General features: G+C 34.7%; 1 protein-coding gene across 5 annotated transcripts in view; it reads left to right on the top strand.

The window, feature by feature from the left end:
- LOC138701729 (ATP-binding cassette sub-family C member 4-like) overlaps nucleotides 1–13,992 on the top strand; it is a 102,830-nt gene that overhangs the window by 14,806 nt on the left and 74,032 nt on the right. The window contains exon 1 of one of the 5 annotated variants that reach the window (XM_069828942.1): nucleotides 1,202–1,220. The exons of the other annotated variants lie outside the window; for them this stretch is intronic. The gene's annotated coding sequence lies outside the window, so the exon portion shown is untranslated. Of the gene's footprint in view, nucleotides 1–1,201; nucleotides 1,221–13,992 lie in introns of those variants that run through there. 5 annotated transcript variants of the gene reach the window in all.

Genomic DNA, 13,992 nt, shown 5'->3' on the forward strand with positions numbered 1-13,992 from the left:
TGCAGGTTTCTGTTATTTGCATATCCCAGTTGAGATTATTTTCCATGTGAATACCAAGATTTTTTTACGGAAGAACTGAAAGGAATATACACAGTACTTTAACGAGGGAAATGTCAAGTTGTTTTATAGCGTCGATTTGATGTTTGACGTTTATAGTTTATTTCCTTGAAATATTGTCATTTAATATGCTACTAAATAACATCCACATTCTCTTTCAGGATTGCACAAAACATTATTCCTTACATTCCCAAAAAGTAAGATATTATTATGAACGACGTGGATGTTTATATTTTAATTTCTTTAAATGTTACTTAATATATAGGGGAGAGTCGGGTAGTATCGGACATCGGGTAATATTGGACAGTGCGTTTCTTTCATCTACCACCATATGGTAGTACCTGAATGACATGGTTACGTTTCTCTATGCGACGTCACAGAAACGTAACCATGTCAATCAGGTACTATCATCGTGTGGTAGATGAAAGAAACTTACTGTCCGATATTATCCGATGTCCGATACTACCCGACTCTCCCCTAACTAAATTGGATCAACCTTTGCTTTCTGGCGTGCATATACAGTTCATTCTCTACATTCGAAAAAATAATGACAATAATAGAGTTTATGAAGGAAAAATAAATGTCCAATTAGAATATACTGAACGTTTTAGTTTAAGCACCATAGAGATGGAAGAACAGAAGATTGTTGCTAGCGTTACCTGGCTAATTATCATATGGAGCCAAAAACAAGGACTGCCTTGAAAAAAAAACCTTTTCTCACATTACGTTATAAAAAATACAACATAAACTATCAGAATTTTGTATAACAGAAAGCTGCAACTACATACTTTACATTAACTTTCAATTATTGTAACTTGTAATAGAATATACTAGGCCTGTGCATTTGTGGAATAGAGCCCAACAATATCTTGCGCCTTGTATTGTCGTGGATACAAACAGACTGATTTATTTGAAGTCGTTTATCTCATTTGCAATGACCGTGAGAATTTACGCAATGAACCTTCACGCCTGATGTATATGCATCACACCGAACGAATATATCGAATGAACTGAGATTCAAGTGCTCAACTCCGACACTAGATGGGGGTGGTGGCAGATCAGTGTTGCTTTGACGGTGTACATGAAGACTGTGCAAAGCAATGCATTTCTTGACTTGTATGGTGTTCATGCGAGCTACTGGATTTTACCGAAGAATCGTAAAGGTAAAGTGACATTGATTGTTAAAAAATGTTTTTTGCGTGGTTCTGATTGAAACATTTTAGTCTTGCACCTTCAACTATTTTTTCTAGAACGGTGTAGGGGAGAGTTGGGTAGTATCGGACATCGGGTAATATCGGACAGTGAGTTTCTTTCATCTACCACCAGATAATAGTATCTGAATGGCGTGGTTATGTTTCTGTGATGTCGCATACAGAAACGTAACCATGTCATTCAGGTACCATCATCTGGTGGTAGATGAAAGAAACGCAGTGTCCGATATTACCCATGTCCGATACTACCCAACTCTCCCCTATATTCTTATGCCAAAATTTAAAAAAATCGGACGCTACAAAATAATCACCCATACCTTAACAATATCTAATTTATTTTAATTTATTCATAACTTTTATTCAATACAATGATTAGGGATACAGACATCTTCGTTTCCTTTGAAACCACCCGGAGTGGATTTTAGAAAGGGATAAAATATACTGTTTTTTTTAGGTATGAAAACTAGCGCCATGCATTACAGACGCTGTGTTCGATCCAAGTTTGTCGAGTATAGCGAAGTTCGATATTCGTCGATGTCCATACTTAAGAATTTTAGTACATATCTTGCTACTAGTTTCTGATATGAAATAAAACGAAGCTTGTAATGTCTTGGTTGCCTTTCTCATGTTCGAACGTTGCATGACACTAGTGGAAACTCTCCCAGATACTTCGTAATAAAATACGGCAATCCCAGATGGATTTTAAGCTTTGTCTGCTGTAATCTATAAAGGACATGATGTTTTTTCCTGAAGTAATCGCATATTCTAAATTGAAAAATTTCTTTAGAGCTAAGACAATTTAAAAATAACTACCATATACCAATATTTACAACTATAATGTATTGATTTAATAATAAATGGACACATATTCACTGGTTTTAAAGTTGTTTAAAGTTATCTATAATATATGGAAAATAACATAATTTGTCCTTCTTATATCAGTAAGAGGTTTTGCAACTTGTTCTATTTAGAAGTATATTTAAACACTATGCAGATAAACGTGTACCTATTTCAGATTATAATTTGAGTAATAAATTACCATTATAACAGACATGTATATACTGCAATCTATCAAGTCAATTATAATAATAATAATAATAATAATAATAATAATAATAATTTATTTATTTAATGTGGCAGAGCTAAGGCCAGTAGGCCTTCTCCTCCGCCCGGACAGACTCTAATTCCAATTGAATACAATTGGTTACATAGTTATGACATTAATATCTAGACCATAAAACAACATGAAAGTAAATAATGAAAGTTGGATAAGTAATATTAGTGTGACAATAATATACATTGGTAAGAAATAATAATAATAATAATAATAATAATAATAATAATAATAATTTATTTATTTATTTAATCTGGCAGAGCTAAGGCCAGTAGGTCTTCTCTTCCGCCCAGCCAGACTCTAATTCTAATTGAATACAATTGCTTACATAGTTATTACATTAATATCTAGACCATAAAACAACATGAAAGTAAATAATGAAAGTTGGATAAGTAATATTAGTGTGACAATAATATACATTGGTAAGAAATAATGATGATAATAATAATAATAATAATAATAATAATAATAATAATAATGAGATAATTTAGATATTTATCTGTGATATATATAACCATTAAACATTGAGAAACCTGAAACAGCTATTATTGTTAACAAGAATTGTTAGAAAAATATTTCGTTAGTCTATTCTTAAATTGGTTTGATGTCTGACAGTCCCTGACATTACGTGGTAGGGAATTCCAAAGCCGAGGAACAGCCACAGTGAAAGAAGATGAATATGAGGATGTTCGGTGGGAGGGAATGGATAATATTGAGGAGTGTTGTGATGTGTGTCTAGGTTATGATGGGTGGATAAATTTTGAAAACGAGACCCAAGATAGACAGGAATGGAGAAATGCAATATGTGAAAGAGAAGGGAAAGACAGTGGATTTTCCTACGATCTTCTAGACGGAGCCAGGACAACATTTCGAGGGATGGTGTTACGTGATCAGCGCGGCGAATATTGCAGACGAAACGGACGCACATATTATAAACACGTTGTAGTCTCTGCGCCGAAGTAAGTTATATTGCCTTAGGATAAATGATTTATAGCCGAAGTACCTAAATTATCATTTTTGACTAGCAGATAGATTTATTAGTTCATCATAATAAACGCATTATGACTATCATAGGCCTACTGTGTTATGATGAAGTGATTACTGAGTTATTTCAAATATGAAGAACAATACTGTTTCAAAGTTTTGTCGATTAATTGTACATAATGCAACGAGCCTATAATGATAGTAATTAAGACGCGAGTATGTTTGTTTATGAAACGAGCGCTCGACCATATTTCTAACTTGAAATTATTCAGAAGTATTCATTTTATTCGTATCTGACTGAAGATTGGAAGTGACCTTGTGCATAGCTCGTAAATTGTGAGATGTGCGCAGACGCGAAAGTACTTATTTTTTCCAAGGAACAATAATGTCATTAACCTTGATGTAATCTAGAGAATAACATGAACAAATTTTGATATAACCTGTAAATTGATTTAGAATTGAAAAACGAGATGACAAATTGAATTTATTTGAATATTATTTACAATTAACGCTAATTACTATAGTAACAGAACATAACCTTCTGCGACAGTATTGGATTTCCAGCCTCCGTGACGTTTCCCTCGTTGTCTTTCGATTGCATATCCGAGAATAATCGAAAACCTGAACTTTAATGAATAGGTGTACTTTAATGACATGCATTAAAGGACTGCTACCAGGTGTATAATTACTACATTTCGGCATGGTCGAGCATAAAATAATTTTCATAACTTGAAGAGTCTTAATGTTCTTTTTCTGGTTTCTCGACGTGATATTAGACAGAAATAGGATGAGTCAGCGTGAAGGCGGATTTTACCTAACACAACATATTATCATATTGTCATATTAGCCGACGTGTGAATTTTCGTACTACTTACAACCAACAAAAAGCAAATCGCTTAGTCATCTGAATATATTTCGTTGAGCAGCCAGTTTGTAATTTACCACTGGTATCTAATTGTGTGTGGCTGGACAATTACATAACGTTATCCTCCGAACTAAACTGTAGATGCGTTTGTTTATAGGAAGTTAATAAATCACTCCACAACATAGTACCCTTCTGAATATTATAAAGCATCTTCCAATAAGAGTGTCATAATTTTAAAATGAAAAAAATTGTATAAACGAAAGTGGTTTATTTATTTATTTAATTAGTATTATTTTGAAGCACACTTAATGTCATTACTTATGGAAGAGAACGTCAGTTAAAGGCCACCGTGGCTTCGTTGGGTTGCGCGTATAGGGTTCTAATTTTCAAAACAGACGAACATAAATCAGGCTTAATTTCACGAATAACGCACGTGATATTGTTCCTTAGGTCATTAACTGTTTATGGTATTAAACCCGTTATTTAACAATAACCCCATAAGCAATCCAGCGGTGTTAAGTCGCATGATCTCTGGAGCCAGTTAACATCACCACCACGCGAAATGATGAAACCTCTGAACTTCTCCCTCAAAAAGTCGACTGTTTAGTGAGAAGTATGACACGTGGCGTCATCTTGCTGAAACGAGACATTTCTGAGTTCCATAACTTTAAACTTAAGAAGTTATATTTCAGAATTTAAACTGATAATAAAATATTATTTTGTAATTTGTGTCAGTGTGCAGTATCGTCTACACAAAAGTTCTTGGTTTAACAACATATTAAAAAATTGTCTTTTGTTTGAAGTTCATATAACAAAATAGTACAATGAAAATAAGGTATGTCCATTACATTCTTTGTTTAGTTTAATTAAACTGTACTAATGTTTAACATAAATAGGTTTGTAACCCATTGTCATGGTAACAGGCAATAAAAATTGTGTTTTGTTGGAATTTCACATAACAAAATAGTACAATGAAAGCTAAGATACGTCCATTATATTCTTTGTTTAATTTGATTAAACTGTACTAATATTTAACGTAGATAATAATTTTTTATCATTTTAAGTCCATATTTAATTTCGTATTTTTTTATAAAAATAAGTACATATAATTACATATTTCATACATTTTTAGTCCATATAAATCCATTCCCTGGTAATGAATCACTGAAACTTCATGTTACCGGTAACTATTTCGTTTATATGACGCCATTCCATTTTCAGCCAATGAAGTGTAATGAAATTTTGAATTCCAAACAATCACAGTCATACATCGCGATAATTTCTGCAGCTCGATTTATCATTATCAATTTATCGCATGGTCGTTCTTTTGTTTAGTCAGTGTCGTCAACTGTTTCCACGTAAATCGATGAGCATGAATCCATTGTACTAAATAAAGTACGAAATCCTACTTCCACATCTATATCTACATCTTTTAATTCCATGTCCAATATATCTAAAGAAAATGACACTCCTTCATAACAAGTGTTCATTTAATTAATGTAGTAATCATATTATTTGTAATTATACTATAAAATGTTTAAATTAAATTATGACTGCAGCAGATAATGAAAACGTATTTGTGTTACAATAACAAGAGAAAAGCGCAGAAAATTTTTAAACCTTTATTTCGCTTTTCTCAATTGGCATTACTAAATCACATTCAATTTCTTTATTGCAATAATCGATATTCATCTATTTCAACTTCACAATGTCTGAATAGGTTAAGTATTCATAAATATACAATTATTATCATTTTGTGGGCGAATTTTTAGGGATATATTATTTACATTTTGTATTTTATTCACGAAATAGTCCTAATAAATATCACTCGAGGTCTGAGATTTCCCAAATAAATCCACTCGCTTCGCTCGTGGATTTATCGGCAAGTCGCAGACCTCTTGTGACATTACTATAAACCAGCCGTGGCGAGAACGTGACTCGCGAGACATTGTGGCTCGCAGTGATAGCTGTGCATTTCGCTTGCTTGGGGTTGGTGGAGGTTCTCCGCCAACTCCCACCCTCTCACTCACTGGAGTCAAGCTCCGTTCCATTTGTATTTGTCTCTGACCTCGAATGGCATATGTCTCTCTCGAAACCATGTACGAAAGTTTCAAGTAGGATGGGAGGACGCATTTTTTTGCTGTCAATGTGATGAGAATATTAAATGTATGATTTGTTCACAAGTATTACGAGGAAAACGGTTTTATAACACAAAACGGCATTATACTACATATCACTGATGAAACATTAAAAGGTTAAGTGTTATCATCATCATCATCATTATCATCATCATCATCTCTGTACATCGACCCTTTTTCAGCAGATGTACGAATAATGCGGTTAGCTCTTCAATTTGAACTCACTGATTTACTATGTGATGTTAAATGAAAGCTAGATGTAAGGACTTGACAAATGTCGAACTTTCAAATCTTTGCCAAAAAATAAATATCCGAAGCTTCGTTCTTTCGCTTGCTCTGTTGAAGCCATGTTCGCTACAACTTACGTTTGTGAAAAATTATTTTCAACAATGAAAATAGTAAAAACTAAATTTAGATCACGACTGACAGACAAATACCTTCGTGATCAACTACGACTGGCAGTAAGTGACATAATTCCTGATTTTGAAACTTTGTCGCAGAGATATACTGAAGACAGTTAATTTTAGGTTGTGATATTGTTCATTTCTTTCTTCGTTACACGTACTAAACATTAGTTTGTAACCTTGTACTGTATAAAATTATATTTAAGTGCTTGACGTAAGGAAAATGAAATCCGTTAGTAAGTCATACAGTTGCTTCACTTCCCCTTCGGGTGTCCGCCTCCCTCCATAGGTGCTATGCACGTTGCAGGTTACACAGTGGCTAGGCGCAAGATTACGTTTTCGCCACCGCTGCTATAAACAATATTGCTAGTAATATTACAGCGATGCTTTCTTCTTATACTTCTTCCTCGTGGATTTGGCCTTTTGGACATTCTGTTGTCACTCTATTGAAGATTACGAACTAATATTATACATTAACAGTTAGAAGAACTCGGTCGTCTTATGATAATTAGCTCACAAGGCCGCCAATTAACATAAAAAGTGATAAACAAAACATGAGTAGGACACATATCTTCACTTTTTTTTCACTTCTAACCCGATTTCGCTGAATTTTTATATGAAAACAGTATCACTTGGTCCACAGCAGAGTGTATTTGCTGAACTACTGCACGGTAGTTCTGTAGTTTCAGAAATGTACGTCCATTTAATGACAAGGAGATAGCTACTCTCCTGAATTGACATTAGCAACATTGGTAACAACGTGACATGACAACATCAACAACAGGAAGGCTGTTACTTCTTTCAAGTGCAGAGAACTGTATGTAAACGTAACAACATAAGCATCATGTTTAAACGCGCTTTTATTCACCAATGATTTATTTTCAAAATCCCTCAACCATTTTTATTTAATTATCGTCATTTTCTATTCACATTTTCTTAATATTCTCACTCTTTCTGTTAACCATTTACCGTTGTATTTCCTTACCTATATCTTACTACTAAATAAATGTACATAGGCCAAATAGGAATGATAGGGACGAAATTCAAATACAAACTGCTGAGCCGTTTATACCCGAATCCACACTCACTGAAGTCAAAACTGCGATAGAAAAGCTGAAAAAGTACAAGTCTACAGGTATCGATCAAATTCCAGCAGAATTAATACAAGAAGATAGAAGCGCATTATCTAACGAAATTTATAAGCTTGTACTTGCTATTTGGGAAAAGAAAATTGAGGGCCGTTTTTGCAAAACTTGCTAACTGAAAAAAACTAAATTTTACAGGAGACACAAAACACTATAGTGAGCAAGTTTTGCTGTATCTCTCACTTATAGCAGAAAGCAAGTTTTGAAAAAACGATCACACTTTGACACACTACAATGAAGGGAAATAAACCAATATTACTAAGACGCTTTGAACATCACGTAGAGGCCTGCCTTACGCTAACGAATCCATCAAAATATCAATTTTGCAAATTTTGCAGTTAGCAAGTTTTGCAAAAACGGTCCTCAATTGTACCAGAACAATGGAAGAAGTCCATAATTTTATTGTATCTATCTTTGAGGAGGCAAGACTAACCGTAGTAACTTTTGAGGAATATAACTTTTGTTGACGTCGTACAAAATTTTGTCTAATATTCTTTTGACAAGATTAACTCCATATGTAGCTTAAATTATTTGAATTCATCAATGTGCTTTTAAGCGTAACAGATCGACTATTGATAAGATTTTTTGTATTCGACAGATATTGGAGAAAAATGGGAGTATAGGCTAAAGATACAGTACATCAGTTATTCATAGATTTATATTACTCTGTTAAGAGAGAAGTTTTATATAATATTCTTATTGAATTTGGTATTCCCAAGAAACTAGTTCGATTAATTAAAATGTATCTTTGTGAAACGTACGGCAGAGTCCGTATAGGTCAGTTTCTGTCAGATGCTTTTCCAATTCACTGTGGGCTAAAGCAAGGAGATGCACTATCACCTTTACTTTTTAACTTTGCTCTAGAATATGCCATTAGGAAAGTTCAGGATAACAGGGTTTGAAATTGAACGGGTTACATCAGCTGCGAATTACGTGAATATTTCATAAGTGTTCTGTCCAAGGGTAGGTCTTTCACTGCAAACCCAGCATACTCCAATCTTCCCTATTTTCTGCCTTCCTCTTAGTCTCCGCATATGATCCATATACAGTATATCTTAATGTCGTCTATCATTTGATATCTTCTTCTGCCCTGAACTCTTCTCCCGTTCACCATTCCTTCCGGTGCATCCTTCAGTACCTAGGCAGTTTCTTCTCAGCCAGTGACCTAACTAATTCATTTTTCTCTTCCTGATCAGTTTCAGCTTCATTCTTTCTTCACCCGCTCTTTTCAACAGAGCTTCGTTTCTTATTGTCTGTCCTTTTCACACGCTCCATTCTTCTCCATATCCACATTTCAAATGCTTCTATACGCTTCTCTTCACTTCGTCGTAATGTCGACGTGAATATGTTAGGAGAAAATCTACAAACTAATAGGGAAAACACGGGAAATTTTACTTGAAGCAAGTAAAGAGATAGGTTTGGAAGTAAAGTATATGATCATGATTCGTGACCAGAATATTGTACGAAATGGAAATATAAAAATTGGAAATTTTTCCTTTGAAGAGGTGGAAAAATTAAAATATCTTTGAGCAACAGTAACAAATATAAATAACACTCGGGAGGAAATTAAATGCAGAATAAATATGGGAAATGCCTGTTATTATTCGGTTGAGAAGCTTTTATCATCCAGTCTGCTCTCAAAAAAGCTGAAAGTTAGAATTATAAAACAGTTATATTACCGGTTGTTCTGTATGGTTGTGAAACTTGGACTCTTACTTTGAGAGTGGAACAGAGGTTAAGGGTGTTTGAGAATAAGGTGCTTAGAAAACTGTTTGAGGCTAAGAGGGATGAAGTTACAGGAGAATGGAGAAAGTTATACAAAGCAGAGCTGCACGCATTGTATTCTTCACCTGACATAAGCAGGAACTTTAAATCCAGACGTTTGAGACTGGGAGGGCATGTAGCACGTATGGATGAGTCAAGAAATGCATATATAGAGTGCGAGTTGGAAGGTCGGAGGGAAAAAGGTTTTTTGGGGAGGCCGAGACGTAGATGGGAGGATATTAAAATGGATTTGAGGAGGTGGGATATGATGGTAGGGACTGAATTAATCTTGCTCAGAATAGGGACCGATGGAGGGCTTATGTGAGGGCGGCAATGAACCTCCGGGTTCCTTAAAAGTCATAAGTATATCTACATATACACCACTTACATTAAAATGTGGGACTCCTGTTATGTGGAGTCAGCATGACGCTGCACTCCTCACAGTCAGAGTCCTGTGTTATTGTCCGGTTCCTGGAATGTTCTTCGAGTACATAGTGACATAAAATCAACACATTTGAAATACTAGCATGTTTACAAAGCCATTACTCTAATGTATTTATGTACAAATTCTTGATGACACTTCTGAAATGTGAGGCGAAAATGATTCCAATGCAACGTGTAACAACAAACATAAAAATACGTAATTTCTGAATGAGAGAAATGTAGTTGTTTACGTCAGATTGTGTGACGTAGCTAATAGTGCTAATAAGTTGCAGGTGTGGGACACCTTCAGTGTAATCGAGCATAGCTTTCAGGTGTAATCAAACGTAAATAATACATCAGTGACGAAGACGGCAACCTTGAAAGAAAAATCGATGTGTAACATTTTTATTTTCATATATTTTAGCACTGAAACGATTTTAATTTGGATTCATATGACTTAACAAATAACGGGTTGAAGAATAAACAAATTGACTAGTAACTAGTAAAAACTGGATTGCGTTTCAAGTACAAGGGCATTTTGAGACGATGACAAGACGATAATGCGGTAATGATGCAATATGTGGTCAGAATAACAGAGGATACAGAAAGTATAAGTAAGGAATCTATTTCGCAGGATCATTGCCCACCGGATATTTGACAGGATCAACAGGCATTGCAGACCAAGTCATTCATAGCGAATTGTTAGCTGACAAAATTGCAAAAGCTACTTCCGATTATTCAAGAGACTTTAGGAATAACGTATATTTTATAATATTTAAAATTTATAAAAAAGAAAGAGGAGTGATTCATTGTAAGGGATCAGTGCAACATAACAGTAAGTAACATTTTGAAAATTTTAAAGGGAATTTAGAGATTTTAAAGAAGTAAATAAATTGAATTTTTCTTCTGTCACTTTTAACTCAGCTTTACAATTTATATCACGCAGTACTGTCCCGTACCTTTCTTAATCGGTGAAGAATGAAGGATGGGTGGAGAAAAATTCTCTTCGGCACCGGGTTTTCAGCTGTACGTGCTGTTACCTTGTAACCACAGAAGAACAAACCAAAGATCATAGAATTATTAGAATAATATTGCTGTAGCTTGTACTCTTTGACCAAATTGTAGTGTGGTAATCGATTAGAGCCAGTTATACTATCGATATTTAACACGCCACACTAGAGCGCTCTACCGGATGCAGTAGAGAACCTCAGATATTCTATTACCTTTCGTAATGAAGTAATGACGAAACTATGACGTAGCTGTGTAACAGTTATACTGTTATACACGACATATGTAGTGATTATTAGTAAGTAATTTACACACGACTTATAAACGAGCTACTCATTGTATAAGTATAAGACAGTTAAACGTCTGTATATAGAGTTTTTATTAGTAAGACCGTATGTGCAGAGGTGCACTCATTACGAGTGACTAAGTGACCGGGATCCGACGGAATAAGAACAGTAATTATTAGGCTTAGTATTTCAGCTACCTAAAGACATTGGGTATGTAGTACATCGAACACAGATAATGCAACGTATGAAGATATAAACAAACAGGTCGTCGCTTCGTGTTCGTAGAATACAATCAGCTCCCAATATAGTGGAGCACTACTTAACAAGTTCTCAGCCACCGGCATAGCTCAGATGGTAGCGTGTTTGCCTGTTGGTCTGGAGTTGCGCTCGGGTGTGGATTCGATTCCGGTTTCCGCCGATTTCCTGGTTGGATTTTTTTTCAGAGGTTTTCCCCAAACGTAAGGCGAATGTCAGGTGATCTATGGCGAATCCTCAGCCTCATCTCGAAAAATACCATCTCGCTATCACCAATTTCATCGACGTTAAATAACCCGGAAGTTGATACAATGTCGTTAAATAACCAAGAAAAAAATATTCTGACCAACTACTGAAATCAAGCGACCAATATGGAGCTATAACATAACAAGACGTATATTAGATATAAACGCATGCTAAAGCCGTGATATCCATTTCCATCATCATCGTTGCAATGAATATTAATAAGCATTCATAAGTTACCAAACTTGAACTTTCTGCAGATACCACTTAAAATGATTTTATATCGCGAGAAACTTTTTTCAGTTTCACATGGCGTTTTTGTTGCATGAGAGTAATACAGGATCTTCCTATTGTCTGACATTTCTTCGTGTTTCATCACCATTGAAAACCCACTATTTTTCTGTGTACTTTTCTAGAAATTCCCTAAAATTTCGGATGTTGGCACTGACCATCATGGTACACAAATCCATGCTAAACGTGGAGTTAATATCCTGATATTTTTCAGATTTTGACGCTATTGATTCTTCTGGTTTGCGTTCGATGCATTTTATGTGTCTTTTGATATTATTGCAATGTCTTCAAATGCACTGTTTTTGGTCACTTTTATGTTTATTTTACATAATTTATATGTAATGTTTATATTAATAGTGAAAATATCAGTTCAATACTCCTCAAATATACCCCCTACAACAACACTCTCGAGCGTCTTACCTAAGGCATTTTACCTTTGCAATGAACCTATAATCAGCCACGAAGATGTAGTTATTTAAATAATAAAACTAGTAACAGAACTGTGTCCTGGCTTCGTCTTACTAGAGCGAGAGTGTAGAGTAGGAAGAGGAAAGTATGCCGTCAACCTCACTCCAAATCTTTTAGTAACGATTGACGTCCATGCATCGCTCTCAATCTCAAACTTGCTTCAGTGGCGGGTAGTACATAAACTCATGTTGTAAAATCAATCAACATTCTAAACATAAATTAGGATAAGATTGATAAGTCCACACACAAACTATTGAACATTCATCTATTTAGTGATTAACTGATAGCAGACACTTGTTGTTTTCCATTAATGTATAAATATTCGGCTAGATTGTACTAGGACATAGACGCAAAACAAAGACAAGATGACAATCATTTAACCTCGAGTGTGCAGCTGATTTACACTGATTCATTAAAAAAACTGATTACAATAATATATCGATCCAAACATTGCAATTATACGACCTGCATAATTTTCCATGTTAAAATACTTTTCTATTGCCAATAACTAGTATATAAATCTCCACCACTTTTCCTTAATATTTTATAAAACTGTTGGAAATAAACCGTTTAACCATTTTGTAATTTATGGAATTAAAAGATCCGAAATAAAAACAAATTTCCACAAAATGAGCAACACAGCAAAAATTTTAGATAATTATGTATCTGTAAATTTGTTTTTCCCCCTAATCTTTACCATGGATAGCAATGAAATATCGTCTAATATTATATATTGAACGAAACATAATAGACAATTAGCTTTATTCCTATTCCCTATTGAAGCTGTATCTTGGTTTCATTTTCAAATATTCTGTAAACTGTTCGTCACTGATTGTAGCGGACAGGAAGTGGAGGAAGTAGGGATGATAATGTTTGCGCTCTAGGGAGCGCATGTTTGGCATCCCTGGGGTAGAGAATGCACAGCTATTTCATACACAAATGTAGCTATACCTGTACTGTGATGTCACATATACTTCGAATCAGGCTACTTCATTTCTGCTTAAAAGTAGCCTAGTAATTATGAATTATTATGACAAAAGATGGAAAGATAATTGAAAAATCTACCCCAACACAACCAAACAACACCATCTTCACTCCCGAAGATATTTTAAACTCAAGTCCCCGACGTGACAGACTGATTTTGCTTGTCATTTTAGTTTTTTTATTAGAATATGTGTGTAAAACTAGGTGAGCAAATTATGTCCCGATCGGAAAGCAACAACTTTGGGTTTCAACGGTTGCGCTATCACACATCGGTTGCGGAGATAATGCAGTTTCGGTGATTCGACAAGTCACAAACTATTATCAGTAGCATCAATTAATATTAAGAAAAAC

This window comes from Periplaneta americana, chromosome 6 (assembly GCF_040183065.1).
Source record: "Periplaneta americana isolate PAMFEO1 chromosome 6, P.americana_PAMFEO1_priV1, whole genome shotgun sequence".
NCBI classification, from domain to species: Eukaryota; Metazoa; Arthropoda; class Insecta; order Blattodea; family Blattidae; genus Periplaneta; species Periplaneta americana.